The following is a 15,018-nucleotide window of genomic DNA, read 5'->3' as shown; positions in this document are numbered from 1 at the left end:
CTGCAGCAACTTCAGGACCTTCCTAGAGGACCAATGGGAGCTGCCACAATACCTGAGCATGTGACCCTTGACCTCCAATGAAAGGTCTTACCTTCGGCATGCTCAGAAGGGGAAAAGCAGGACTTAGTCCCAGAGACGTCTGCTCGCCGCTGACCAGTACTGGCTGTAATGGCAGAACCCAGAAAAACAGCAGTAACCATGCACAGAGTATCTGCCTGAGCCAGATGCTGGGACCGACGTCTCAGCTGAGCAGGCTCCACTGCGGCTGGAGAAGGATGGGAGACCTGTTGTGAATTCTGCTTTTGGGCTCCCTCCGGTGGTTGTAGGTGGTAATGCAGTTGTACCTGGGTTGCAGTCCTGGTCAGGTGTATCTGCTGATTGCAGTTCTGACTGGAGTATTTAAGTGTGCAGGATTCATTAGTCCTTGCCAGTTGTCCATGGTTGTTGGGAGGTGTTGGACCTCTGTCTGGTTCCTCCTGCCTTGCTGCCAAATCAGCAAAGATAAGTGTCTGGTTTTGTTTCTGTGGCACACATGCTGTGTGCTTGATAATTCAGTGCTATTCATTTGTTTTTTCTTGTCCAGCTTAGATTGTGTCAGTATTTTCTCAGTCTTGTTGGATTCTCAGGAGTTGCAGATATACGTTCCACGTCTTTAGTTAGATGGTGGAATTTTTTGTATTATCTGCTGTGGATATTTTTGGAAGGGTTTTAATACTGACCGCTTAGTATTCTGTCCTATCCTTTCCTATTTAGCTAGAGTGGCCTCTTTTGCTAAATCCTGTTTTCTGCCTGCGTGTGTCTTTCCTCTCCTACTCACAGTCAATATTCGTGGGGGGCTGCCTATCCTTTGGGGTTCTGCTCTGAGGCAAGGTAGAATTCCTATTTCCATCTATAGGGGTATTTAGTCCTCCAGCTGTTTCGAGGTGTCTGGGGTTTGTTAGGCACACCCCACGGCTACTTCTAGTTGCGGTGTTAGTTCAGGATTTGCGGTCAGTACAGTTTCCACCTACTCCAGAGAAAGTTTCATGCGGCTCCAAGGTCACCGGATCATAACAGAGACCACAGCGGATATGACTCGAAATTCCCCTTGTGCAGAGGCGGGAACTTGACACCTAACATTACCCACCCTCCTAGGGCACCCCTCCTTGGACCTCGCTACGTTCGAAGGCAGCAATGACCTGCGGAGCTCGAATATGCTCAGCAGTCTCCCAGGACCTGTCCACTGGGCCATAATCCTTCCAATCCACCAAATAAAAATGTTTGCCACATACCACCTTACACCCAAAGATAGCGTTCACTTCGTAATCGTCCGAAGATGAACCCGATATCCCGGCAGATGACTCAGAAAACTGGGCTTTAAGAGGGATACATGAAAGTTGTCGGTGATACCCAAGCAAGGAGGAAGGGCCAGACGTTAGACCACAGGGTTAACCTGTTGGAGGACCTTGAAGGGACCCAAGTAGCGAGGTGCAAACTTAGTGGACTCAACTCGCAGCATGATGTTACGGGCGGAGAGCCACACTAAGTCATCAGGAGCAATGGTCGGAGCAGGGCACCGATGTGCATTGGCGGAGGACCTCATTCTCTCCTTGGAGGCCTGGATGGCATCCTGAGTGCGGTCCCAAATGTCCCGTGCCTCCACAGCCCAGTCTGCCACCCTGTAGTCGGCGGAAGACATGGGCATAAGCACAGAAAACCCCAGATGCTGACCGTAATTAAGGAGGAATGGAGTCTGACCAGTGCAGTCGGCTATGGCATTGTTAAGCGCAAACTCCGCCCATGGTAGCAAGGATGCCCAGTCATCCTGCCTGGCAGAAACAAAATGTTGTAGATATGTGACCAGAGTCTGGTTGGCTCTCTCTACCAACCCATTTGTCCTGGGATGATATGCTGAAGAGAGATTCAACTCAATGTTGAGTAGACGACAAAGCTCTCTCCAGAACCTAGATGCAAACTGGGGACCCCGCTCACTGACAATTTTGTCTGGCATACTGTGTAGGCGAAAGACATGTTTAAAAAGCAATGCTGCCAGAGCCTGTGCAGAAGGTAGCTGTGGAAGAGGCACCAAATGCACCATTTTGGAGAACTGGTCAGTGATCACCCAAATAATTGTGCAGCCATGGGACTTGGGTAAGCCCACCACAAAGTCCATCCCGACCATCCCCCAGGGCTTGTCTGCCACTGGCAGGGGATAAAGTAACCCAGCTCGCCATTGTTGAGGAGACTTATTTTTGGCGCAGGAGACACATGCCCGAATATAGTCTCCGACGTCACAGGCCATATGCGGCCACCAGTATGTCCTCGCCAGAAGCTCAGATGTCCTTTTGGTCCCAAAGTGTCCACCAACCCTGGATGAGTGAGCCCAAGAGAGAGAACCACCGGTCGCAAATTTGCTGGGACGAAAGTCTCACCCGGGGGCACAGACTCTAGTGAATTTGGAGCCATGGTCCTCAGGCTCTCACAAGGGAAAATAAGCTGAGGTTCCTCCTTCTCCTTCGCTGATGACACTACGGAGCGGGAGAGAGCATAGGCACAAATGTTCTTCTCTTCGGAGAGAAAATCGAGGGTGAAATGGAACCGGGAGAAGAACAGGGACCATCTGGCATGGTGAGAATTTAGCCGCTGGGCAGTCTGAGTATAGACCAAGCTCTTGTGGTCAGTGAAAACTTGGAAGGGAAAACGAGCCTCCTCCAAGAGGTGTCTCCGAGAAGGCCAACTTCATAGCTAGAAACTCTCTGTCCCCCGATGGAATAATTCCTCTCCACCTGTGTGAAGGTATTAGAGAAAAAGAAGCAGGGATGCTTCCGGCCTTGAGCATCCTTTTGGAATAGGACTGCTCTAGCACCGACAGATGAGGCATCCACCTCCATTATGAATGGTTTATCTACATCGGGGTGATTTAGAATGGGAGCGCTAGCAAAGTGGGACTTAATAGAGAGGAAGGCCTTGGAGACCTCCTCCGACCACAATTTGGGATTTGCTCCCTTTTTGGTGAGAGCAACCAAAGGAGCTACCAAAGTTGAGAAGTGGGGAATGAACTGGCGATAGTAATTCATGAACCTCATAAAGCGCTGAACCACTTTGAGAGAATGGGGTTCCTGCCAGTCCATCACAGCCTGTAGCTTGGCAGGATCCATAGCCAATCCTTGGGCCGAGATGATATAGCCCAGGAAAGGCAAAAACTCCTGCTCAAACTCACACTTCTCCAAATTGGCATAGAGGGAATTTGCCCGTTGGAGGTCGAAGACTTTGCAAACATCTCTCCGGTGGGAGACTATATCTGGAGAGTAGATGAGAATATCATCCAGGTAGACTACAACCAAGGTGGAGAGCATATCCCGGAAGATACCGTTTACAAAGTCTTGGAAAACGGCTGGGGCATTACAGAGCCCAAAGGGCATCACCAGATTTTCATAATGCCCATACGTGGTGTTAACAGCCATCTTCCTTTCGTCCCCCTCACGGATGCGAATCAGGTTGTAAGCACCCCGCAGATATAGTTTAGTAATCACTCTTGCTCCCCGAAGCCTGTCAAAAAGCTCAGATATCAGGGGCAATGGGTACTTGTTCTTAACGGTGATGGCGTTAAGACCCCTGTAATCTATGCATGGACATAATTCTCTGTTCTTCTGAATGAAGAAGAACCCAGCCCCTGCAGGTGACACAGACTTCCTAATGAATCCCCTTGCCAGATTCTCCTGGATGCACTGAGACATTGCCCTCGTCTCTGGGAGAGAAAATGGGTAGACTCGACTTCAGGGAGGCTCAGCACCAGGCAAGGGACAGTCATAGGGGTGGAGAGACAGAAGGGTCTCTGCAGCCCTTTTGGAGAACACGTCCGCATAGGGTCAATATTGCTTGGGGAGAGAGGAGAGATCTGCAGGTTCGTCTGTAGTAGCAACCTGAACTCATTCCCTCTGACATCTACCCCCGCAAGATTCATACTATCCCAAAATCCTGCCTGTGGACCACTCAATTTGAGGAGAGTGGTACCGTAGCCAAGGTATCCCTGAAAGGAGCTCATCAATTCCCTCAGCAATGATGAGCAGAGATATCTCCTGATGAGATGGCAACATGGATAGAGTAAATGGGATGGTCTGGTGTATAATCTGTGAGGACAGTGTCGACCCATTCACTACTCGTACGGTCACTGGTTGGGCGAGCATCAGCAGAGGTACTGCGTGTCATTGGGTAAAGGCAGAAGACATAAAATTACCCTCCGCCCCGGAATCCACGCAAAGCTCTACCGAATGAGTGGATGGGCCAATGGTAATTGTCCCCTTAAAGGACAATTTGGAGGCAAACGTCACCGTGTCTAGTAAACCTTGACCTACTACCACTAGACACTGACGTTTCCCCAACCGCTGGGGACAACTAGTGGCAAGTTGTCCTGACTGCCGGCAAACATGACAGACCCTAAGTGCACGAGCGGTCCGGGACTTAGATCCCGTTCCTGACACCTCCATGGCCTCATGTGACTCGGGCGCCTAGACCGGAGATTCTAAAGGTTTGGCGAAGGTGGGAGCCAGCCAAAACCTCTGCCTCTACACTGGGCTCGCTCTAACATCCGCTCGTTAAAACAGAGGTCAATACGAGTATATGCAGCAATTAGCTCCTCCAGTGTGGCAGGAATCTCCCTAGTGGCCAGAGCGTCCTTAACATGGTCAGCCAGACCCCTCCAAAATATAGTGATGAGGGCTTTATCTGACCCCCTCCAGCTCAAATGCTAAGGTGCGGAAGTGGACGGCAAAATGTCTGACCAAGGACGAGCCCTGAGTCAATGCCAACAGTTGGAGCACCATATTACGGGTGACTCGAGGTTCTAAAAAGACCTCTTTCAGAGTGCTCAGGAACAGCGGAGCACTCTGCACCACAAGATCGCCACGCTCTTACAGCGGCATAGCCCACTCCAACGCCCTGTCCGACAGGAGAGACATAATGAATCCCACCTTTGCCCGCTCTGTAGGGAAACGTGCAGCCAGGAGCTCGAAGTGTATAGTGCACTGGCTCTCGAAACCCCTACAAGATTTGCCATCACCAGAAAATTTTTCTGGCAGCGGGAGGCGAGATAGGGTCGAAACAGGTGTGGCAGTGGACAAAGTTGCTGCAGCCACGCTAGCAGCCTGAACAGCTACTGCGGTAGCATCCACAGCTGAGGTTGTGTGCTCAAGAGCCGCCAACCTGCCCTCCAGCTGCTGGATGTACCGCAAAGATTGCGGTTTGTCCGCCATTGCTAGCCAGATCCTGGCACTGGTATCATGTTAGGGCTAGCGGAACGCACCGAGTAAATATAGATGTTATTATTGGTGTGTTCACAGCCCGGGGTCCACCGTGCAGGAGGAACCTGCTGCGAGCAAATGACGGCACTTTATGGCAGTATAAGCAAACTCTGTTACTTCACAGAGTCGCACAGATAGAAATCGCTGTGCCCTGTTAACGTCACAGGGGAAAACAGGTAACTGCTGAGCTGATGGCAGTCAGTGGTCACGCACTCAGAGAAGCACACAAAACACTCCTCTCCAGTGGAACCGGAATTCTAGAGGCTATGAGCCAGCCCTGAATACATTCATACAAACCTCCTCACTGGAGGTGACGGTATTGTAGGGGCTTATTTCAGCCAAACCCTGTCCACATACAGCCGTAACAACACTAGCAAAGCTCATACACATGTTGATACTAGCGCATGGCTATGCGGCCATGCAAACCTTTTACAGCTGCAGCAACTTCAGGACCTTCCTAGAGGACCAATGGGAGCTGCTGCAGTACCTGAGCATGTGACCCCTGACCTCCAATGAGAGGTCGTACCTTGGGCATGCTCAGAAGGGGAAAATCAGGACTTAGTCCCAGAGATGTCTGCTCGCTGCTGGCCAGTACTGGCTATAATGGCAGAACCTGGAAGAACAGCAGTAACCAGGTGCAGTGTATCTGCCTGAGCAAGACGCTGGCACCGACGTCTCTGCTGAGCAGGCTCCACTGCGGCTGGAGAAGGATGGAAGACCGCAGCGGAGATGGCTCGAGATTCCCCCTGTGCAGAGGCGGGAACTCAACACCTAACAGTGTGATTCTCCCTTCGAACTGTAGGAGTTCGGTATCAAAATTCAGCCCCCTCTTTCTGAACGCTCTTATCCTTGTGTATGTAGTTCATGAACTTCCCAACTTGATGCTCCCTCTGTTCTGGTGGTATGCAGTTGTGAACCGCCAGGTCTTTCATGACATTTAAGACGTTTCTCATTCTGTTGGCCAGACCTGTTAGGTTACAAAACTCTGGCACCAGTACGGTGGCTCCCAGCTTGGGCCTCCGGAGGATGTTTACGATTAGCAGCTGGATCATGTCTTTCACTTGTTCATTGTATTGGTTTTTATAGTAGTCCACAAAGCTGATCTCACTTCCATCTGCCTTCTTGAAGGTGGCCACTGTAGTCATGTTCCAGGCAATCTCATGTATACGGTAGGTTTCAGTGTTGTACTTGGTGAGGATGATCTGTCCCATCAGCTCCTTGCAGCAGGCATCCTGGAACATCTGAGGGCCACATGAGGAGTAGAGGCTGCTCATGATGTCGTGCAGAGTTTCGTTCCTGAGGACTTTATGGCTGACATCAATGTTTTGTGATGCTGTAAGAATCTGGCTGCACTCGGATGTCACCCGAGTGCAGTCCAATTTGAGCGTGTCGATTCAAACAGGAAAAAGGGAGAGTGGACCCACAGGACCGTGACGACGAACCCCTCTCGGACAAGCTGACCGGGTGGACCGCCCCTTATACAGGGAGAGTTAGGGGCAGGCCCGTGAGGGACTATCGCCACGGAAGCTGGAGGATCGACAGAAATAGACGGGTACAATGTAGGCAAAAAGGGACAGAGGGAACAGAAAGGAACTACTGAGACGAGGGAGAAGATGGGAACACTACGGAGATACGGAGGCTGGCAGGACAATATGGAGACACTGAGGCTGACGGGAGTAAGGAAAGGATATAGGAGACGGGCAGGTACCGCAGAGGAAAAGGAACTGAAGGAACACGGCAGGAACACAGGAAACAGGCAGGCACTGCAGAGAGAGGAGGAGACCCAAGATCAGAGAGCTAGGAACGCACAGAGACTACAGGCGACCAGAAGCACTTGTAAACACAAATGAACATCAGGCACAGAGGAGCAGCAGGAAGCAGTTTACATAGCAGCGTGGGAGCTACTTCCGGGTTACAGTCCTCCAGGATGACAGAGAGGACAGGAAAGAGCGCCAACAGAGGAATCAGATGTGCGCACACGGAGAGCTGAATGCGACGCGCGCGCGCACCCGGCGAGCTGCAGTGGGGAGAGGCGGCGGCAGCAGTGGCATGACAGTACCCCCGTCTTTACGCCCCTCCTTTTTAAGACTAGAAAGAAACCGGGACAAAATTAGAGGAGCTCAAATGTTCTCTCGAGGCTCCCAGGATCTCTCCTCAGGACCAAAACCCTTCCAGTCAACCAAAAACAAAGTTCTCCCTCTAAGTTTTTTTCATGGCTAATATGTCCCTAAGTTCAAAGACATCATCCTCGGAAACAGGCGGAGGAGAACAAAGGTTAGAAGAATGAAACTGATTAAAAACTACAGGTTTAAGGAGAGACACATGAAAAGAATTAGAAATACGCAGAGTGGCAGGCAACTTAAGTTTGTAAGAAACGTCATTAATACGAGACAAAACTTCGAATGGACCGATATAGCGAGGACCCAGCTTATGTGAAGGGATTTTGAGACAGATAAATTTAGAAGAAACCCAAACCTTGTCCCCAGGATGGAATATAGGAGAATCAAGACGTCTTTTGTCTGCATGTCTCCCAACTCAAGGGCGGACTTGGTCTCCTGCCAGACCCTGGAGAACTCTCTAGACAGAAGATCAGCCGCTGGTACAGTAGAGACAGGAGGAACCGGAAGAGGAAGACCAGGATGTTGATAAAAAATGGAGATTTGTTAGTGGCTTCGCTGGGATGGTTATTGTAAGAAAACTCAGCCCATGGCAGTAAGTCAGACCAATCATTCTGATGAGAATTGGAAAAATGACGTAGATAAGTTACCAAGGTCTGATTAGTACGTTCCACCTGGCCATTGGACTGCGGATGGTAGGCCGAAGAAAAGTCAAGCGAAATGTTCTTAGATTTGCAGAGGGATCTCCAGAAGTGGGCGGTGAATTGAACACCTCGGTCAGAAACAATATGTAAAGGAAGACCATGAAGACGAAAAATATGGTGAACAAAAGAGCGATGAAATGAGCCATCTTGGAGAAACGGTCCATGACCACGAAGATGACGGTGCAACCAGAAGAATGAGGCAGATCAGTGATGAAATCCATAGATAAATGTTGCCATGGAGTGGAAGGTACTGGCAAAGGATGTAAAAGCCCGGAAGGTAGTTGCCTGGGAATCTTATTCTTGGCACAGGGAGGACAAGAGGCGACAAAACTTTGGACATCCTTAGACAACGTTGGCCACCAGGAAAAACGAGAGATCAAACGAAATGTTTTTTTGAAACCAACATGTCCAGCCAGTTTGGAGGCCTGACCCCAAAGCAAGACACGTCTCCTGTTTCCTTCAGCAACAAAGGTCTTACCCGGAGGCAAAGAAGTGAGAGAGACTGGAGCAACTGTGATGACTCTGGCAGGATCGATGATGTGCGTCTTCCTCCATATCCACCACCTGGAATGACCTAGACAGAGCGTCGGCTCTGGAGTTTTTATTTCCTGGCAAAAAACGAAGTTCGAAGTCAAACCTGGCGAAAAACAAGGCCCACCTGGCCTGCCGAGGATTAAGTTTTTGCACAGAACGAATGTACGCCAGATTCTTGTGATCTGTGTAGATTATAAAATGATGTAAAGCCCCCTCTAAGAGGAGGAGAAGATCTTTGAGAAATAACCACAGGGCACAAGACCACCAGAAGGGGATTTTTGCGAGAGCACAGCTCCAGCTCCAATTGCAGAAGCATCTACTTCAAGGATGAAGGTTTTTTGGCCACAGGACGATGAAGAATAGGAGCGGAGGCAAAGGCTTGCTTGATGGACCAGAAAGCCTCTTCGGCCTCAGACGACCACTGATGAGGATTGGCACCCTTCCGAATCATGGAGGAGATTGGAGCTGAAAGAGAGGAAAACTGAGGGATAAACTGCCGATAGTAATTAGCACATCCAAGAAATCGCTGAATTGCTTTCACTCCAAGAGGACGTGGCCAGTTGAGCACGGCAGAAACTTTTCCCGGATCCATACACAAACCAGCGTCAGAGATGATGAAACCCAAGAAGGGCAGAGATGACTGTTCAAAGACACATTTTTCCAGTATAGCGTACAGCTGATTCTCTCTCAAACTCTGAAGTACTTGCCGTACATCTCTTCTGTGAGTAGACAGATCTGGAGAGAACACAAGGATATCGTCCAAGTACACTACAACACAGGTGTAAAACCAGATGGTCTGAACGAAACTTTAAGTTTTGCTCCCTTTATTTAAACTCCCACTCCATGTAATGTTGTGTTTTATCTTTGTGGTATCAGTGTATATAGTGTGCACATGTTTTTATGTTCTGTTTTTTTAAATTTGATATTAATATCTGTTACCCTTTCATGCTCCTTAGTGGATCGATTACCAATGGAGGGTCAAATGTACATCTGGTCTATATCTGGCGGCTTGATCTGGGTTCGTCCGTCCTGGTTGACTTGAGTGCCACGGCATGAAGAATGAAAGATGTCTGTAATACGGAAAGCCATATTATCTATATACCAAGTGACTTATCAAGGACCAAGATTATGGACTTTACCAATGGGGTTATATCTATACCCACTGTTTATATAGTTATGTCCATTTATTAATTATGTGCTTTCCATCTGTTGGGTCTGTATGGAAATACAATAAGGGAAGTTCACTACACTTTGTTACTTGCACCAGTTATATATCTATGTCCATTTATTAATTATGTGCTTTCCATTTGTTGGGTCTGTATGGAGATAAAATGAGGGAAGTTTACTACACTTTTTTTCTTGCACCAGTTCTATATTTGCTGCTGTTGACACTTTTGTATATACGTTAAGTAATGCCCCTTGGGTAGCACATATCCAATATACACTTACACTTTTTATCGTGTATATATTTGGGCTTTGCTCAATTATTATTGCCCCTTTGGGTTTGTGCATCGCCCATATATTCAATATGAAATGTAGCTTGACATCTTCAAAAAAATTTTTAATGATTCGTAATTGGGTCACGCTGGGACCTATGTTTCCCTGGTCGATGTCTTGACCATTATTGTAATTAATAATCAGTCTTTTTCGACTGCGGGTCACTTATATTTGTATTTAAATCTCTGCACATATTATGCACTTTATTGTAACCAATGTTACTCACCATTAATTATACTTCCCTCGAGTGCTTCCATACATTCTTTCAATATACTGTTTTTATTATCCATATATGATTATGTGTTATGCTGTGCGCTCCTTGGTATACTTACAGCTGAGTTTTCGGGACTGTGCCGTCCTCTTTTGGTCGGTGCGCATGCGCACTGAAGTATCGGGGGTGTGGTTTGCCGCAGCGCGCGTCACTGGGTGGGCGGGTTGCGGCCACGCGGTTGGCGGCCTGTGCCCGGCACGCCGCTTACCCTTGATGACGTGTGGGCATGCCTTCCGCCTGATAGGGCCTCAGATATTGTGTGCGCCGATGCGTCGGGACTACAGATACCGGCATGCACCTTTCTGTAAGCGCACTTCCTGTCCATTCGGCAAGGGGATATCCCCATTGGTTTATCATGGTTTAAAAGGAGCTTGTTTGGAGTATGATGCCACTCCCCCTGACAAAGGCACAGCGCCGAAACGCGCGTAGAGGCTGTGGCACCATCTCCTGAGCTTTGGTAAGACCTTGCAACTTGTTTATATTATGCCTAAAGATAGACGTGTGTTTTCCTGCGGTTGATTAGATCTTTGCAAATGACAACTCTGACATGCTATTGTGGCTTAAGATATTTGGTGGGTTGTAGTGATTACTTTAGCAGGAGCTCCGTCCCATGTGACTATATAATGTTCTACTATGGTTCACTAGGCTTTGCCGGACTTGTTGCTCAGTAGTGGTGCCACTAATGTTTTTGTTTGGCTCATTCACCTATGGGTACTATTTTTTATTTACATGTTTGTTTTTATTCTAATAAAGATTGTTATACGTGGTTCATAATACGCTTCAGTCTCTATATGATTTTGAACACAGGTGTAAAGTAGATCCCGAAAAACATCATTTACAAACTCCTGGAAGACTGCGGGTGCATTGCATAAACCGAATGGCATAACCAAATATTCATAATGACCATCTCTGGTATTAAACGCAGTCTTCCACTCATCACCGGAATGGATACGGATCAAATTATAAGCTCCTCTGAGATCCAATTTGGTAAAGATTCGTGCTCCACGTAGACGATCAAAGAGTTCTGGTATGAGAGGAAGTGGGTACTTGTTTTTGATCGTGATAGTGTTGAGACCCAGGTAGTCTATACATGGGCAAAGAGAACCATCCTTCTTTTTAACGAAGAAGAACCCAGCACCTGCAGGTGAGGAAGACTTTCGAATGAAGCCTCTGGCCAGATTCTCTTTGATATATTCGGACATGGCTTGAGTCTCGGTAGGAGACAATGGGTAAATACGACCTCTAGGTGGAGTAGAACCAGGAACAAGGTCTATCGGGCAGTCATAAGCGCGGTGCGGCGGCAAAATCTCCGCTTCCTTCTTGTTAAAGATGTCCGAGAAAGCACAAAAGGCTGGAGGAATTCCCACGGATTCCGAAGCAGACCGAGAGGAGGACGCAGGCTTTACGGGAAGCAGGCACCTGTTCAGACAAGACTGTCCCCACCGTAGAACATCTCCAGTACGCCAGTACAGAGTGGGTTCGTGATCTCTCAACCAAGGAAGACCCAACAGGAAAGAATGAGACAAAGAAGGTAAAACATAAAAGGCCAGTTCTCACAATGAAGAGCTCCAATCTGAAGTTCGACTTCCTCCGTAACCAAGTTGACGGTCTCCCGCAAAGGCTGACCATCGACGGAAGCTATTTTTCTAGGAGTCTCCAAGGGTCTAACAGGTATCCCAAGCCTGTTAACAACCTCGAGCTGAACAAAGTTCCCAGCCGCTCCTGAATCAACATAAGCCTCCAGAGAAAAGTGACGGGAACCTAAATGTAGAATAACAGACAAAACCAGAGGCGGAGAGGAATCATAACCACCTAGGAAGGCCTCTCTTACCTGTCCTAGGTGGAGGTGTTTCCTGGCTTCTGAGGACAGGCGTGTAAGAGATGAGAGGCACTGCTGCAGTAAAAACAAAGACCTTGTGCGAGTCTCTCCTTGCGGCGTTGCTCAGAAGACTTAAGGCGATCGACCTGCATGGGTTCAGGAGAAGATGAAGAGGCCACCGGGGCTGCTTGAGAGAAAGAAGTCCCTCGAGCAACAGTGATCTGGCGAAGAGGTCTCTTCTCTCTGACAAGCTCGCAAGTGCGCTCCTGATAGCGCAGATCAATGCATATGGCCAAGGAGATAAGATCATCCAAAGAGGTGGGAGTGTCCCGTCCTGCCAGCTCATCCTTAATCCGTGAAGACAAACCACGCTAAAATGCTCCAACCAAAGCCTCATTATTCCACCCAAGGTCTGAGGACAGAGTCCAGAAATGGATGGCGTACTGGGCTACTGAGAGAGTACCCTGGTAAAGGTTAAAGAGGGATTCTGTGGTAGAGACCAGACGACCAGGTTCATCAAAAACCTTGCGGCAGGTATCCAGGAACGGATTGAGTTGGGAGACCAAAGGATCATCACGCTCCCAGAGGGGATTAACCCACGCCAAAGCCTCACCCTCCAAATGGGATACTATAAAAGCAACCTTAGCTCGGTCGGTAGGATAAAGTAGCAGAGACAATTCAAAATTCAACTGACATTGATTAAGAAAGCCGCGGCACGCTTTAGGATCCCCACCATACCGAGGAGGTCGAGCAAGACGGGGCGAGGGTTGTGGCACAGAGACAGGAGTGGAAACAGAGGCCACATTCTGGAGGGAGAGAAGCCGATCATTAATGGAGGCCATAAAATTCAAAATATGGGACTGAGTGTCCTGTTGTTGACCTAGCTCCTGCTGAAGGGCAACCAACTGAGGAACAATACCAGGATCAGAAGGCTGTAAAGCCGCTAGGCGAGACTCCATATTCTTTAAAAACGACATGATCCTAGCCTGGTTTTCATGCAAAAAGAGTAACACTTTTAGAGTGGCGGAGACTCCAGCGGGGTCCATGGCCTGATGTTACTGTGATGCTGTAAGAATCTGGCTGCACTCGGATGTCACCCGAGTGCAGTCCAATTTGAGCGTGTCGATTCAAACAGGGAAAAGGGAGAGTGGACCCACAGGACCGTGACGACAAACCCCTGAAGGAACTGAAGGAACACGGCAGGAACACAGGAAACAGGCCGGCACTGCAGAGAGAGGAGGAGACCCAAGATCAGAGAGCTAGGAACGCACAGAGACCACAGGTGACCAGAAGCACTTGTAAACAAAAATGAACATCAGGCACAGAGGAGCAGCAGGAAGCAGTTTACATAGCAGCGTGGGAGCTACTTCCGGGTTACAGTCCTCCAGGATGACAGAGAGGACAGGAAAGAGCGCCAACAGAGGAATCAGATGTGCGCATGCGCAGAGCTGAATGTGATGCGTGCGCGCAACCGGCGAGCTGCAGTGGGGAGAGGCGGCGGCAGCAGCGGCATGACATATTTGACATGATGCTGGACTCGTACTGGAGGATGGAGGTGGAAAACACCGGGCAGATGGCCAGTCGGCGGGCTCTGACTTTGGTGGCATCACTCGGGTTGTAATAGTTGCGTCCTATCTGCTACATATCCATTATCTTCAGGAGTCTTCGGAAAATTATGTTATAGAAATGGAAGCAGTTGGGAGAGGTCAGTGGAAGCTCGTTGGTCAGGGTCATTGTTATCCGCACGTTCTCTCCATTTTGAGTTTGGCTGAACATCTCGGTGACCTTATTCTGTCTTTTTGGTAAAAGCAACACGGTTCCATCAAATGCCCACACCTTCCCGATGGTTTCTTCATGCTGGTACGGGAGGCCAAACCGCAAACGCTTGGACTCCATGGCGGGGTTGAAGTCAATGTGATACTGGTACAGGGCCCACTGTGGTTGGGACACCAGCTTGATGTGGTTGGTCACAGGAGCAATCTTGGCTCCAAGGGCACCAGCTTTCGATTTTTGGACGTGTGCAATAGTCTACCAGGTGTTCATTCCGGCGTCATGGAAGTCACACCTACTGCTGCCCCATTCCTCGATAGAAACTTCTGCAAGTCTGGCTGACACCTGCAGAACCTCGGGCGATGGTCTCTCTGCTGCCGCTGTCGACGGACCTCTCTGGCGCTCTCTTCCGAAAAGCAAAGTCTCAGGCGCTGGCTGCTGAGGTCAGACTGCTGGCTGGAGTCATTGGGGCTGCTGTACCTGTCCAGTTGGTCTTTGTGGGGCCTGCTCCTGAACATGAGCTCGGCCGCGAGCGTGGGATCTTGCTCGTCCACTCATCTTTTACTTCATCCACAAACCACGCACTAGTGTGTATTGTGCCTAGTTTTTAATGAGGCTTTCATCAATGTTTCCTCATTCTCCACCACTAGCTCACCATGGTGAATGTGTTGTATGCTGCTACAGCCATTCAATTTTTGGGCAAGGGTGTGTATGATACCCTAACCCCCAAGGGAAATGTTTGCCAGCCCCAGCACTTTGTGTATGGGCATTACTTGTCTAGGAGACCCGCTCCTTAACATGTAGCCTAGTTTTTAATGAGGCCATCCTCAACATATTATCATTTGCCGCCATTCGAACATCATGGTGAACGTGTTGTATGCTGCTACAGCAATTCAATTTTAGGGCAAGGGTGTGTAAGATACCCATAAATACATTTTTTAAAATGTAACCCCCTTGGGGAAATGTTTGTCAGCCCCAGCACTTTGTGTATGGGCACTACTTGTCTGCGAGGACCCGCTCCTTAACA

General features: G+C 48.9%; 1 pseudogene; it reads right to left on the bottom strand.

The window, feature by feature from the left end:
* LOC138637791 (piwi-like protein 1) overlaps window positions 1-14,549 on the bottom strand; it is a 96,532-nt pseudogene extending 81,983 nt beyond the window's left edge.
* Window positions 14,550-15,018: the final 469 nt, after the last annotated feature.

This window comes from Ranitomeya imitator, chromosome 5, assembly GCF_032444005.1.
Source record: "Ranitomeya imitator isolate aRanImi1 chromosome 5, aRanImi1.pri, whole genome shotgun sequence".
NCBI classification, from domain to species: domain Eukaryota; kingdom Metazoa; phylum Chordata; class Amphibia; order Anura; family Dendrobatidae; genus Ranitomeya; species Ranitomeya imitator.
The sequence above is the reverse complement of the archived record's forward strand: the minus strand, read 5'-3'. Positions and strand labels throughout refer to the sequence as shown.